This window comes from Lates calcarifer, linkage group LG21, assembly GCF_001640805.2.
Source record: "Lates calcarifer isolate ASB-BC8 linkage group LG21, TLL_Latcal_v3, whole genome shotgun sequence".
Lineage (NCBI taxonomy): Eukaryota > Metazoa > Chordata > Actinopteri > Centropomidae > Lates > Lates calcarifer.
This window is the reverse complement of record NC_066853.1, coordinates 10,125,285-10,140,731: the sequence shown is the minus strand read 5'-3', so window position 1 is coordinate 10,140,731 and position 15,447 is coordinate 10,125,285. Positions and strand designations below refer to the sequence as shown.

Genomic DNA, 15,447 nt, shown 5'->3' with positions numbered 1-15,447 from the left:
GTTAGACCTAATGTTAGCTGTTTATGGTCTGTAACTATCATAGTAACCACAGGCTGGCTGCTTGTTAAACCAAAATATCTTGTTTCCTATTTCTGCATGTGTTAATTACAGAATGAAAGAGGTGGGCGTGATAGGTCTTGGTAGTTGTTTAAGATGGGCTGAGTAGCAAAAATAAATAACCAGTAACATAGCTAATTACTTTTGCTATTTGGGTACCTATTACAGAAACGTAAAGAGCAATATATAGAAGTGTTTTGATACATTTTTAAAGTAACTTGAGTGTTAAAGGTGATGGCGCTGAAGTCACTGACTAGTATTTCAATACACAACATAACCTTGTTATGCCTTCAGCAGACAAGGCAGATCATACTGTGTCTGTGTGTTTGGGCAACACTTACACTCAAACTAGATGCAACAGGTTGCACACTGCATTATCTGTGCAAAGCTCTGTGACGTTCATTTAGCGAACAATCAGACGATATTACAGTATGAGACTGAGCTCGAGTGAGGTGAACCCCATCCTGGTTTCCTGCCACATTAACCTGTCTGACTTCGCATTACAGTAAGCTGATTAAGTCACCACAGGTGTCCTATTTAAGTGTTTGTTTCACTAAAACTTCCTCCGCAGACGTGCCTCAGAATCTTGTGAATATTTCTGCCCGTAAGTTTACCCTCGCCGGGTGAGTGGCGAGTGGTCTGAAAAATGCCTGTTCTGCAACCTTGTTCATTCCAAGCACAGAGCGTAACTAAACAACCCAGTCGAGGCGTTTCACTGCCTAATCATGACTCATCCTGATGGAAAAATGACGTTCTCCATAACTTGATGCACAAAGACGAACTGTAACTCTAATTCTCCTTTCAATAAACTCTGTATATATTTTGTCTCTCGGTTGTCTGCTCGGGTACAGTATGTGGATAATTAGAAGATTGTGAATTGCATTGGGCCTGCAGTTAGCTCTTTAGGAAGTAGCAGTGACTCATCAGAAGCTTGCTTCCTGCTTCTATAAATAGCCAATTATTCACTAGCTTGAACACGAGGTACCAATCAGACTACAGAACCATCTCTTTTATAGTTGTTTTCTGTAATCCTAAGTATCAGTCTATGGCTTGTTTCTCCCCTATTAAACAGAGGAGAATGGTTTGTACTAAATTCAATGCTGGAATTTAAACAACTAAATTAAGGTTGAATGTAAAGTTATATGGACATTTTTCTGCAGCATGAATCTTGATTGAGAAAATGTGTGAAATGAGATGTCTGATGTGTTTTTATTAGATTATTGTTAAGCCTCATATAGGCCAGAGTTTAGTTAGTTTTTCTTGTAGTTTTTAAACCTACAGTAATTCAAGTTTTCTCTTTTCTCTCAAGCAGTCTTGTTCAAAGTGTGACTATTTTGTCTTTGAGGACATAATATTAATCTTTATAATTTATCTAAAGCTCTCAGAAGTAATCAAATTTAACTTTATGTAAGTCTCAGATACAGACTTGTCAATTCCCAAGTACACTAATAGTGCACATTCAGAGCCAAGATGCACATGAATGCAGATTAAGAACAGTGACATCTTGAGGCCATGCTACTTTCTTACACTCTTATGGCTGTAGCGTGAAAGAAAAGCAGAGACCTGGAGGAAGAAGAAGAACGCCAGGAATGAAAGACTGGGGGCAGAGAAGAAGGGCAGGGTGCCACCACCACCACCACCACTAGGTTGGGTGGGTGGTAGTGGTGGGTGTGTGGGTGGGCAGCAGGACAGCCAAATGGACTGTGATGAGACACATTAGTGAAGGAAGTGAGAAAGAAGGCTGGTATTTTTCCAGGGAAGCTTGCTCTCACACAAAAACACTGCTACCACACGCACTCCTCTCATCTCTCCTGCCTGTCTCCACGTCCAACATCTTGCTCCTACTTACTGTCTTTCCACCCAGCCTCTTTTTTTCACTGTCTTCCTTGCCTGCTTCTCTTCCTCTCTCCACTCCCTTTTCCTCTCACTCTTTCCCTGTTCCCTGCTTTTCTACTTCTTCCTCCCTTCCTTTCCTCCTCACTCTTTTCACTTTTATTCCCCTCGTTGTCTCCTACATCCCTTTCTCTCTCAGTCCCTCCTCACTCTCCCAGCTCTGTTTTCTCCTCCCCACCTCCCCCTCGGTCCCCATCTGCGGCCCTCGTCAGAACTGTCTAGCCCAGACAGGCACCAAGGGCAAGGAAACATCCTCCGGTGACGCCTTGCTATCGCAACTCTGATATAACAATGTTGGAAAAAATGTCAAAGGAAGAAACTTTTGTTTTTGTGCGTACTGTATACGAGCATCTTGAGAGAGATTCAGCAACTGCGTGCCAACATGTACGTGTGATTGCACTGTATGTGGAAAAGAATGCATCCTGGAGTCCATTTTGAAAGCAGCTGCTCATGGGCTGTTTGCTTATGTAAGCCTGTACTGTAAAACACAGCAGAACAAGAACAAACTGGCTGGCCAGGACAAAGGCCCTGCCCTCACTGCTGCACTGTCAGACGTGTGTGTTTTTCTGTCTGTCTGCATTTAGGGAGACACAAAATGACAGAGACAGAAAATGAAAATTAAAGGCAGAGAACGAAAGAGAGACAGAGTCCTCGGGGGAGATTAAGGCGCTCTATGGTCATACTGTACAGGGCTGGTGTGCTGCAGATGAAGGGGAAAGATGAGCCCCGCTGCGCCCTGGGAGCCCACCTGCTGCTCTTTGGCCCCCATCTACTGCTGCTCCGTCATACAGCACACTCCCTTGCACAAAACTCGGCGGGTTGCGCAGGGAGAGAGAACCAGAGGAAAAACAAGATAGCATTGCAGACAGAGAGAATGAGAGCGAGAATACAAATGAGAAAATCAGAGAGAAGTTTTAGATCTCCAAACTGAGCCCTTTAAACTCCGGTCCGACTGCAGCTACTGCTGGGAAAACTTGTTTCTTTTTTGTTTTTGCAACAGTATATCTTGCAGTCCCAAGCTCCTTCTGCTACTGAGTTGTTTTGTTCTATCGCGAACCATGATTCCTAATTATACAGTGAAATTGTCTTTTGCATTGCAAGTGGAAGGGGCTGATCTGAAACTGGCTCATTCTGGTCACTGCTACACAGTGATAACATTGCTCAGTTCAGTTCAGGTTAGTTCTTTTAAGTGTAAATGCACTTAAAGGAAACAGAAATAACTTACCACAGTATCAGTGAATGCTCATGACAGTTGTATCAGAAATAAATAAAAAAATGTCACAAAAGCCAGTGTTTTAGTTCCCTGATTTGTTTAAATTGGTTGTTTAAGCAGGGTTGACCCAGCTTGCAGGTGACTCTTGTCCTATGTTCTTGTCTTGAGAGATGCTTTGGTTTTAGTTGCCAGGGCTGTTTGGACTGTGTGCAGAGACAGTTGGGCAGACCAGGCTAACTGTCATGTTGCATTAGATCTTCCAGCGTTAGCTGACTCCAATATAGCCCGGAGGAGAGGTGGTTACCTACCAGCAACCTCAAATCGTACAGCGAAAAGGACATGCATATACATGCAACATGTGCAGTCCCAGATACACAAACTCACTATGCAAGAAAAGCCAACAAGCAAAACTGTTTGTCTGTCTTTGTGTCCTTCTTTCTCACTTTCAATCCCCTCCCCTTATGTTGCTGACTGTTGTCCCTTCTCTTGTCCATTTTAGGCCTGACAAGAATGAAACAGGCGCACATTAGCTGGTGGATACGCTGAGCTACACTGCTCCTCGCCAGCAGAGAGTGGCCACACCCAGTATAACTGATGTAATGTGACAGTTGAGGAATTTGCTGCAGGTTAGCCACAAATACTTGCAGCCTGAGTCCGAGATACTTGTACGTCACTGGTGGTGTAAATGACAGGAAAATTGTGGAGTGGGATTAGGGCTAGCTGAAAACAGTTTTCAGCATGTTGGCTCCTTTTTTGACTCCTGCAGGTGCTTAAACAAATATCTGTCATTTTTTAAATACTTGAATTTGTAAACGGGGAAACTTTGTGAAAACACAGTGTTTGCATAATTATACAGTGAGATTCTACAGCAGAGACATATTGTAGCATAGATAGTGATTTCTGGATTAGGACTGGTTTTCATCTGAATAAATTTAGAGCTGTGTGTTGTCATTTGGACCAGGAAATATGATTTTTTGTTGCTGTGGTAGTGCAGACAAATAATCAGCAAACAACTTGGGAAACAAATGTTTACTTAACAAATGGTTAACACTTTTTTCACTGAAATAAATAATAAAGACCTTAAACTTAGTTTGTACTTTGGAAAAGTCACATAACCAGTAAAGTCCATGAACATCAAAAAGCACAAATATACTGTGCAGCTTCAAGAGCTTGAAGTGTAGGCTTTGTGCCTTTCCAGCTTGCCTCTAATAAGTAATATTATTCATTATGATTGCACTTCCTTCCCCATCTCCTTTCAGTCTCAAATTTAGAAACATAAGCTTTTCAGTCTGACTCACAGTGTACCACCAGTCAAGAGAAAACAGCAACAAGAATGCAGATGATATTACATTTCCAAAAACATCCAGCGTGAAACGGTCCTTCACTGTCTGCAGTTTAGTCTTTTTTTTCCTTGAGGCTGTCAAAAATAATAATTTGCTTTGTGTTATCCCAACATTGGTGGAGAACATGTTTCCCCATACTTTCTGATGACCTTGGAATTAACCAGTTGATCAGCTCAGATTTACACTAACATTTAATCTACTAAATCTACTAAAGCTGAAAGCTTACCAACCTGCCCCTGTTGAAGCCAGGCACACATAGAACAGAAAAGACATTTCTGAATGCACTCTTTATAAAACTACACTTCATTTATTATTATTACCCTTACATTAGTTGTTCTGTGGCACTACTGCAAAGTTTAATAAATATGTATTCTTTCCTCTGATGTTCTGTTCTGATACTTGTATTGCTGTATATTAGATATTATTTCTCCCACTCCCATTTTCTGCCCTGTCATGGGAACTCAGCATTGGATTTTTGTTTTTGTTTTATGGAGCTGTTTAGCTGCTTATTGACCCAGTCTTTGTTGTGCATTTTCAGATTCTGCAGAATGTCAGTCCTGCATGCACTGACACGCCACATGTGGCCCACTGTCAGTGACCAGGCCATCAATTAGCTATTGATTTGTGGACCAAAAGCAGACACAAAATGAGTAATCTCTGTCAATTTTGTTTTTCAGATATCATTTGATGAGGTTTATTTCTTTGATCAATAACTTCACAAACATCATTAAACAACAAGATGCTATTTTAGGATTATTTAATTAGATTTTTTGCTAATAAGTGACAGCATTAAATAAACATTAATCAGGATGTCACTATCAGATGGGCTACAGTCCAAGGTGAACACCCACATAGGAGGCTCAGAGTCCAACCACATGGTACACTAATGCAAATGAGCTCCAAGGTACACTGCTCACATGAAGTGATGTTAGACCAATGCTAACACATGACATACTTATGTTTATCTACTGACTGAAAATGGAAATAAAATAACAGCTTACATTCTGGTATTCATACACCAGCACAACAGTTCTGAAAATGAGTCACTGAACATAGAAAGAAGAATAAAGTATATAAATAGTTCACAGAGATAAATTAAATGTGAGTTAGAAAGATCTCATTCATCACAAAAGGTTATTTCTAAGAACTTAGGAATGTGCTCTTCTGTGTGCACTCTCATGCACATTGTCATACACAGGTGCTGCTGTCCTGTCTGTTTTTATTTTGTCTTTTGCTGTGGCAAATTTGTTCCTCATGTCCCCTCTGTAGAGTGGAAAGAATTAAAATGGAATCAAGTATCAGCAGTTGGCCAGTAAAGAATATCTGCCTACAGTTAGTTTCATTATGTGGTTTGTAGCAGTGCGAACAGTTACAACTAATCAGTACACCATGAACAGCTCAGTTTGTTCTCATTTCTTCACACTGGAGTCATGTGACATAAAGTAACCTTTGTAACACATTTCATGAATGCAGAATTTATATAGAAGATGACTCGTTGTTTCCTCATACAGATGAGAATCAGTGTTGATTATGCAACAAATTAAAAACTTGCTCTAAAAGTTTAACTTCTTCCTTTACATCTGCACAGTATTTATGGACATGTGTGTGCTCAGTCCAATTTGTATGACTTGGCAGATATCTATTTAAACTGCCAGCTAAATTTATTCCCCATGTGCTGAGCTCTAATTTTAAACGAGGTGCTAAATATACAGTTAGTTTCCAAGCCAAAAGCAGAGATAGCTGCGTCATTGTGTCTGTCAGAGCATAGTCAACCCCTGGAGAAGTCAGAGCATGGAACATTCCAGGCAGAAACCGTGTTGATGCTGCCATCTGCTGGCTGCTGAGACAGACGAGGGGGAGGGGGAGGGGGAGGAGGAGGAGGAGGAAGAGGAAGTCTCCATGGTGACATCAGATGACATGGTTGGGTAATTTGGATGGGCAAGTAGGTCAAGTGATCTTGATAAAGGCATCATTGTAAAACCAGGTCACAGGAAAGCATGACAGACCTATTTAAAGGGTTATGGATGTAAAGCAGCATTGAGATGTGAACTGTGGCGGTTCTATGTCCTATCATTACTAGTAGACTGCTGTAGTTTGATTTACCTTTTGCCACCAAAGCCACTTTATAATGTCAGATGCAAAATGCCTTTCTGATTACAACTTTTCCAGAGTTAATGTTTTAAATGAACATTTGCTGTCATAAAGTTGGCTAAATAGACTAATTATTAAAGCTCTTCTAAAAAAAATTACTGTAACCATATTAAATGTAATAGTTTCACTTAAATCCTATCATTCAATAATCTTATACATCTTAATAATACTGTACATATTCACAACTAAAATAGCTTAAAAAATTAATACCATGTTTTGACAACTACAATAACACTTTACTTTAACTCCCCTCATTTAACATTTATAAATATTTTTACAAATGTAATAAATGGCTTGTAACACATGTAGTTGCAAGCAGATATAAGTGATTATTAATAAATTTGCTAACAACTGTAACTCCTCCTGTGGCCACCCACAAGAAGAGGCTGCTCTGTAAACATAGAAGGAATGATAAGATAAGAAGGACAAGTTGTAATTGTTGTTAAATACTGTACATAAATGCTGCCAATAATGCTATATAGTGGGACTCAAAGTGCTACCACAGTCTATCCATCCATTACCTATACTCCTCATCGGTTAAAGAGTTGCAGGGGAGTCTGTCCTAGCTGACATTGGGCAAGAGGCGGGATACACCCTGTACAGATCGCCAGTCCATCGCAGGACAACACATACAAACAACCAATCACACTCACATTCACACCTATAGCCAATTTAGAGTCACCAGTTAACCTAAGCTGCATGTCTTTGGACTGTGGGAGGAAGCTGGAGTACCCAGAGAGAACCCACGCAGGCACAGGGAGAACATGCAAACTCCACACAGAAAAGCCCCAGGCTCGAACCGAGGGCTCGAACCCAGAACCTTCTTGCTGTGAGGCAACAGCACCACCATGCCTCCCATGTTACCACAATGTTATTGTGAACTGAGGGCTCCAACACTCACTCTGCTGTAGTTTTTACCTGACAGATCTACACCTTTCCCCCAAACATCCACAAGATGGTGCTCATGGTCAAAGTAATTTTCTGCCAGATATCTGCTCTTGTAATGGGACTGGGTTTTAATCTTAAGTACTTCTTCCAGAGAAGAAAATGGAAAATATGAAGGATCCCAAGGGCATCCAAAATTAATGCCTGATCAAAACCCAAATATGAAATGCAACAGGAAGAAATGTTTACATTACTTTGTGACATGAACTTTGACTCATATAATAAAAGATAATAAAGCTGACATTTTCTGATACAGCTGGATTTCTGAATGGCTGACTGAACCAGTGCAGCCCTGCAGAGTCAGCAATTTCTTGATTTAATTTAATGAAATATATATGACATGGTTACTTGATAATACCACCTAACTGTGTCTTGATAAATATTGCAACAGAAATACTGCAGGTGAATTGTAAATATTTTACATCCTTACATTTCATAAAAAATTGATAGTGCAAAAGTGTTTTTATTTAGTAAAAGAGTAAATATCACCTGAATCTAAAAAGACAGTGAAGGTTTAAAAGTAATTACTAAAATGCACCATTCATGGTCAATTTATTACTGTTTTTTCATGTGTAAAAAGCCTGTGGCAGCTCCCTCCTGACTGTTAAGAGTAATCATGACATTTCTGTGCTGAGCTCTGAAGCCAAGAGCCAACATGTCACACAGAATTAACAGTGAGCATAATATATATACCACAGCGAACTAAACGAGAAAACTGAGAGTCATGTAACACACTTTGAAATTCAGCAAAAGTTTCAGTAACAAAGTGGGGGAGGGACTTATGTTGTGTTACACTATCTCTGGTGATGTATTTAAGTTAAACACACATGTAAACACCAGATACTAGATAAGTCCTCTACTGCCCCTGTACAGTGGGCAAGTGTTTTGGATACTTACAGAGAAGCAGGGCCAACAAACACCAAAACACTTGTACTCCTGACTTGCTGATTACCATCCAAACCAAGTAAAATTAGAGTGTCAGTGACCCAAACCTGAACATCTGTTTTGTATTTTAGTTGGCTGGCTGGTTGCTAGGATCTCTGTGATCACATTTAGTTGTCTTGGCTCTGAAGAGAGAAACGTAATAGATATTGTAATACCTTTTATCTAAAATATCTCTAAAGTGAAAGTACAAAATCTCAGGCATTCCAGCTATTTTCTGACAAGTAAAAGCTTTGACTTCTTTAGTAGTGAAAGAAGCATGTTAACAACAGACTCCAGAAACTATCTGGGGAGATGGGTCCTATTCGCACAGTGGTCATTCTCATGATTAATTTATTATGCTGACCAGATTGGAGTGTTTTGTTGCTTCCTCTTGATCTTTATCTGATTACAGGCTGATTTTGGAGAAGAGTTGTTCAGTGCTGAAAACAGGACAGACTCTCTAAGACCTCAGTGAGTCGGTTCTCATTATAGACTTTATAAAAACATTCAGCAGAGACACATGGTCTTCAGAGATATGAGAAAAATGCAACAGGGAAAGAGTTAGATATTTTGGGAAATAGGCTCGTTCGCTTTCTTGCCGAGAATTAAACACTATCTGTGTTTATGTTACTGAGTTAATACTACAGGCTGTGACTGCGGAGGTGGGGCAGGCTGTCCAAATAACTTCGATGTCTACTCATACATCCATGGATAACAGTCGCAAATGAAGGACTTTTACCTTCAATCAGAGGCGGTTGCTAGGCGCACCAGAATCTACCACTGTAGCTGACGTATGTCGTCATTGATCGCGACGTGTCTCCTGATTGGTCATGACCATCTGGGAGGAGCTCGGAGAGGCGGAAAACAGTTTTAAACCAAGTTTGAACTATTGCTTCTGTTTGCTCGTACTGTAAGAAAACGTTGCAGGTGAAGTCTGGATGCTGAAACAAACTCTGGGGCTGCTTTTTGTCATTAATGAAGAGGTCTGGATGCTAAAACAAACTCTGGAGCTGATTTTTTGTCGAACAGGAGTGTGCCTGGACGCTGAACACACGTGCGGCGCGAAGGTAAGTCAAACAGTTAGCGGCTAGCGTTAGCATTAGCAGTGAACGTTAGCATTAGCATTACCTTGTAATGATATTGTTTCATTCTGTTATTAGTCGTTCATATCGCGTGGGTAAGAGTGTGTTTGTATTTCTGTGGCCTGAAGCGTCCCTGACATGAGTTGTGGAGTGTGGTAACTGTTAACTTTTCAGTTTACAACCCCCTTTGCATCTCTTTACAATTGCATTTTATTGCTTCTATGTAATTTTGTGCTCCATGTCGATGTGGTTCAGTGTCTTAACTGTGTGATATTGCATCATTTTGCGTTGCTAGCTGGCTGTTTTACATCTACCCCTGGTCAGCTTCTTTGGGGTTGTTTTGCATCATATTGTATCTTTGTAGTGTTGCGTCTGTTCTTTATGGCCATTTTGTAGGTGTGGCAGTTAAACATCTCATTGTGATCGTTTTGCGACTCTGTTTTTTGCCTCTTTGTTGTTGGTGTGTCTCTGTAGCTTTGTGGTTGTAATCTGTTAATACTCATCCATTGATCCCCTGTTGTGAATATCATTGATTAGAAATTTGTTTGTGGTGACTTGAGACTTTACTGAGCTCAGTTTTGAGTTGAGCTTGAAAACTAGATTTTAACTCTGTGCTCCTCCACAAGTTTTAAGCCTCAAGAGAAAGAAATTATTATTAGAAGCTATTTAAAAAAATGCTTTTTTCTCTAAGATCAGTAAAGTCATTTTCTTGTAACATAATAAATGTATTCACCTCAAAATTCAAAGTGTGATTGTCAAGGTTCTAGTGTTTAGCTGTCAGTGTTGTATTCTTCTACACTGTTTAAGTTTTGGAGGTGAACTATTCTTCATTAATGAGGTTATATGTTTTTCAAGTGTTGTACTTGTGTTTTCCAGGTTTACTCGTTCAGCTGCTGCAGCCTGGACAGAAACACCAGCTCTCACCTTACAAACCAAATGTATGTGTCCTAAAGATTTATACAGTCTGAAAAAATTTGTTGATGAGCTGAATTATTAATGTTAGTAACAGTGTTATTTTTTAAATCCTTAATATGTAATGAGTTTAGTATCAAATATAATAATAACCGCTTCATTGTGTCCATAAATGGTCAGAAAATGGTACTAGTTACAATATTTTTTTTAAAATTCAGAATAGTTGTGTTATGTGGACTGAGGTATAATTAAAAATACCACATTTCAAAACAAATGTACTTAAATGGAAGTTTTTATTACGCAGTTCACAGTAATATACATGATTCCTCCAGTGATTAGTTGACAGACAATTAGAAATTAAAGCTTTAAGGTAATCATTTTAGTTATTTTTTTTAAATTGTTATTGACTCTTAAAGGTCTGATGTTTTTTCTTGTTATATGCGACAGTAAACAGCCCATTTTCTGAGACACTCCTGAAATGTTTGGAAAGTGTTCTGGTTCAGCAGTAATGTTTTAATATTTTATGTGTGTTTTGGGGTTAAACTGTTGATGAGGAATAGGTCATAGTGTATTGATCATTTTCCTTTGTATGTTTCTCATTCTTTTTCCTCCAGGTGTCACCACTTCATCCACGATCACAATGAAGAAGTTCTTTGAAACCAGGGCTGAGGCCTCCAGGTAATTCACAAACAACTTTACATTAGCTGTCCAACACAGAGCACTGACATTAAATTACATATCTACAGTAACTGATCTGAAGTTTGGTTTATCACAAAAAGACTTAACTCATTATTAAAGTTTATTTATATAATTCATGTATGTACATTTCAAAGAAAATGAAGAATTTAAACATCAGCTCACTCTCTCCCTGTCTCTTTCTCTCTCCCTTGCCCTCTTAAGCCTGGCACACACTAAAAGATTTTTAAAAATTTTACCTGATTTAGAAAATATGAGAGACCACACAATGGCAAATAATGTCAGATTTCAGTTTTCATGTCATGGCTCCAGACTGCGACCAATTAGTTGCATTTTGCGACCATTTTGTGAGACAGTGCGACTAAATTTTACGAGTAGGAGCACCAGTGTGACTTACAAATGTGCCTCTAGCCCTGTAGGTTCAAGTCCAGTGTTTCCTAAACATAACTTTATTTGTCGGCCCAAATCATTTATGTTCGGACTGGTTCTCTGACCACTCTGCCCAGGGTGGGGCTGCATCCTCAGTGTGTGCACCACACACACACACATGCACACAGGGAGCAGAAGTGAACCGGGTGAATGTAGGCAACTCAAGTTAACGATGAGTACGCCTGTTGCTCTAAGTGCATTAAAAAGTAAAAGCCATGGGCCTTTACCTTTTCTTTATCAAATCACCTGTTCAACAAGCCCTTAGAAAAGCGATATTTTCAACAGTTGTTCCCAGTCTCCCGACATGTTTAACACAACCACAGTGCGCTGATTAAGCTAAAAGCAAATTGTTGTTAAGGAGTCAAAACGAAAGCTGTCTCTATGTGATCTAACTGGTTAGTTTGCCACTAATCGTAAAATTTGTCAAATTCCTGTAAACTGTACCTGAGAAGACAAACCAGCCCCTCAACATTTTAGATTTCTTTCCAGTGAGATATTGAGTTTACAGTGATTTTACTGTTGTGAACATTACTGTTGCTGCTCCAGAAACTTTTTTAGTTGTATTTAAGATATAACTCAACTCTACTTCTGTTCTGTTTTGTAATATAGAAGAACCAGTAACAACATAAGGGTCTGGATGGATAAAGATAAAATCCTAATGATACCCATCCCTACAGCTGGTTAAGAGTTATTGTCCTGACTTCAGGTGGATGAGCAAATCTCTGTTCAAATCACTTCACTGTAAGTGGTGTAACTGGTTTAACCAGTGATATTTTGTGATTATTATTTTTTATTGTGCATAGTGGGATCACTTTCAAAAATGTGAAGAATATTACTTTATTTTCTCCCATATTAAAGGGCAACGTAAATCAGTCATATAGATTAGTTTTCCTTTAAAATGAAACAACATATTGTTATTGCCTATTTATTACTAAAGCATTTATTAGCAATGTTGTTAACATGGAAAAGATCTGAATTTGTTGCACTGAACGTCGATTTAAGCGGTGCTCCTAACATTTTGGCTGGTGCTCCTAACATTTTCAATAAGAAGCAGTAATGCTACTAGATGAAAAGGTAGTGTGGAGTCCTATTTGTGCTTTTATTGTGTGATGTGCAATGAGAAGACCAACATAACACACCACACACTAACAGATTCACCACCAACAACTAGAGTCTAGACTCTCAAACTTGTGGACAACAATGTTTGTTGTTTATGCCGTTCCACGTGACAATCCACAGAGCGCATGCTCGGCTTTCCTCAGTGTACTCCCCACATGCAGGATTTTTCTCTCTCTTTTTGTCTCTTTCTCGCTTCCTTGCTCTCACCCTCATGTTTTCTCTAACACCCACCATCCCATCCCCCCCTCTACACACACTTTCTGTCCCTTCCCCTCTCTCTTTCTCACTGTGTCTCACTCTCTCTCTCTGTCTCTCTCTCATTGGTACAGTAAATCATAGAAATGTGAAGAACTTATTCAGTTCACTGTCACATTACAAACAGTCATTTTGGTTCATTTTGACTCCTATCAAGCAAATTTAGTTCAAATTTTAACTGACTTAAGAGAAACATTTCCATCCACTGCTGCAGCAAATTTAACTCTTGGACTAGTTCTGATTTATTATTAGTCCACACTCTTTGTAGATTTAATGTCTTTTACTTCTTTATTTTTTTTACAGTTTTAAGTTCAATACCCAGAAACTCTCTTTATTTTGTGTTAAAAGTCACATCTTAATGTTGCGTTTTTCTCCACAGGATTCAAACTTCAACAATTAAATAAATCAGAGAGAAGAGACACAGACATGAAGACATTTCCAGAAGGTCAGTGTTAGTTTATTCTTTTCAGTCTGACTCTGTCATTATCTCAGCTGCAGTTTGACAATTTAAAACTTCTTGTCTGGAACAAATAGCAACAAATATGTAACTTATCAGTTTTAATTTGTATTTTTCAACAATGTAGGTGTAAAAGTAAGTCTAAAAAATATGTATAACAAACTACATATAAATCAAACTTTAGTTTCAGAATAGAATAGAAACCTTTTTAATAAATTGGTCTAAACAATAAGGATAAAACATTAAAAAAACAGGTTTGATAAATAACGTTTAAATATTCAGCCTTTAAAAATGTATACTTTTAAAAATCTTTAAAAAATGTCTAAGAATTAAGCATGAAACCTGTAAAAAAATAAATAAATGTAGAACCTTTAAAAAATGTCTAAACAGTAAGTATGAAATTCAAACCCTTAAAATCTATATTTAAAACTAAAATACAAGTATGAAAGCTAAAAAATTAATTAAAAACCCTTAAAAATATATCTCTGGACAATGCGTGTAAAACCCTTTTAGTTTAAAACCATGAAAAATAAATATAAAATCATAAATATATTTTCAAAATGTTCAAAAATTTATCTAAAAAAGAATCAGGACATTTTCTTATAATGCAATAACATGATTTGTATAACATAGTTTCAAAACAGAAATACAACTCAAAAGTTTAGGAAGACACTTGAATGATTTTATTCCAGACAACATTTAACAAATCACAGCAAAGATAATGACAGACATTTGACCACAATAAAACACTTGTTAGAGCTGGTTAGGGTTCATGTGGTTATGAGCACATTTTTCACTTGAAAAACAGGAAACCAACACTGTTTACAGCAGTTAGATGGTGGAGGTCTTTTATCTAATTAACAGCGTTGTAACACTTTTGACTTTTATTTTCTTTCATCCACTTCAGGTCTTCAGCTGCTGTCGTCTTCTCCTCCTGCAGAGACGAGAACACGTGTTAATCACAGAAACTGATGAGTAGATCTGTTTTCCCTTTCCTAAACTGACCTTATTCATTGTTGATACCTAATTACAGTGATTTAAACTAAACTTTGTACAACTCGTTCAGTATCACATTCAGTATTTTAGTGTGTTTCTAATTATTACAGTCACAGCAGTGACTAGAAAGAGATAAACATGAACCATGTAATAAATACAGGAAAACAATTTATACTGTACTGTTACTAAAATTATGTTATTTTGCTAAAATTATTTAATAAATATTTTTCATGACATGCTATTGCATAACATAACATCCTGTGGCATCTTTTAGTGGCCTTTTTAATGACTTTTGAATGATGAATGAATTTTTTGATGCCATACTACACTATGACATTTGGCTTAATACAAAGGAACTATCTTAAAGCTGCAATCTTACCTTTGTTCTCCACAGACACACACATATTCACACACGCACAATGTTTGTGGGTTAAGATTTTATGTTTGTCATTTCATTTAGATATTTTGCTATTTCAAACAGTGCAATGTCAGTACTCAAATCTAATCTATAACTGTGTACACAGTCCTTTTTATACTGTTCATATTGTTATATATATATCTTGCCTTGTTTATATCATGCCTTTTTTATATTTTTGCTGCTGTAACACTTAATTCCCTTGGTGTGGGACTAAGGATTATCTTTTTCTTATTCAAATAAATACATCTGAACACTGAATATTTTGTCTGTCTGTTTAATGTTGTATGAAAGTGAATATTTTCGCTACTTGTAGCAAGAGGTTAGGGTTACGGAATTTTTGACCCACTTTTCACGCCTTACTATGACAATTTTTGACCACTTTTTGACCACTTTTGACTTACTACTATGACAATTTTTCATGATTTTTGACATCTTACTATACTATGACAATTTTTGATGTCTTACTATACTATGACATTTTTGACGACTCCTTACTACTAACTATGACAATTTTTCATGATTTTTGACGTCTTACTATACAATGACAATTTTGATAT

General features: G+C 37.9%; 1 long non-coding RNA gene across 1 annotated transcript; it reads left to right on the top strand.

The window, feature by feature from the left end:
* The first annotated feature begins 9,192 nt into the window (after positions 1-9,192).
* On the top strand, positions 9,193-15,227 carry LOC127143744 (uncharacterized). Its single transcript, XR_007815354.1, has 5 exons — positions 9,193-9,593; positions 10,485-10,546; positions 11,135-11,198; positions 13,399-13,464; positions 14,384-15,227. It is a non-coding gene; the product is annotated as an uncharacterized LOC127143744 (long non-coding RNA).
* Positions 15,228-15,447: the final 220 nt, after the last annotated feature.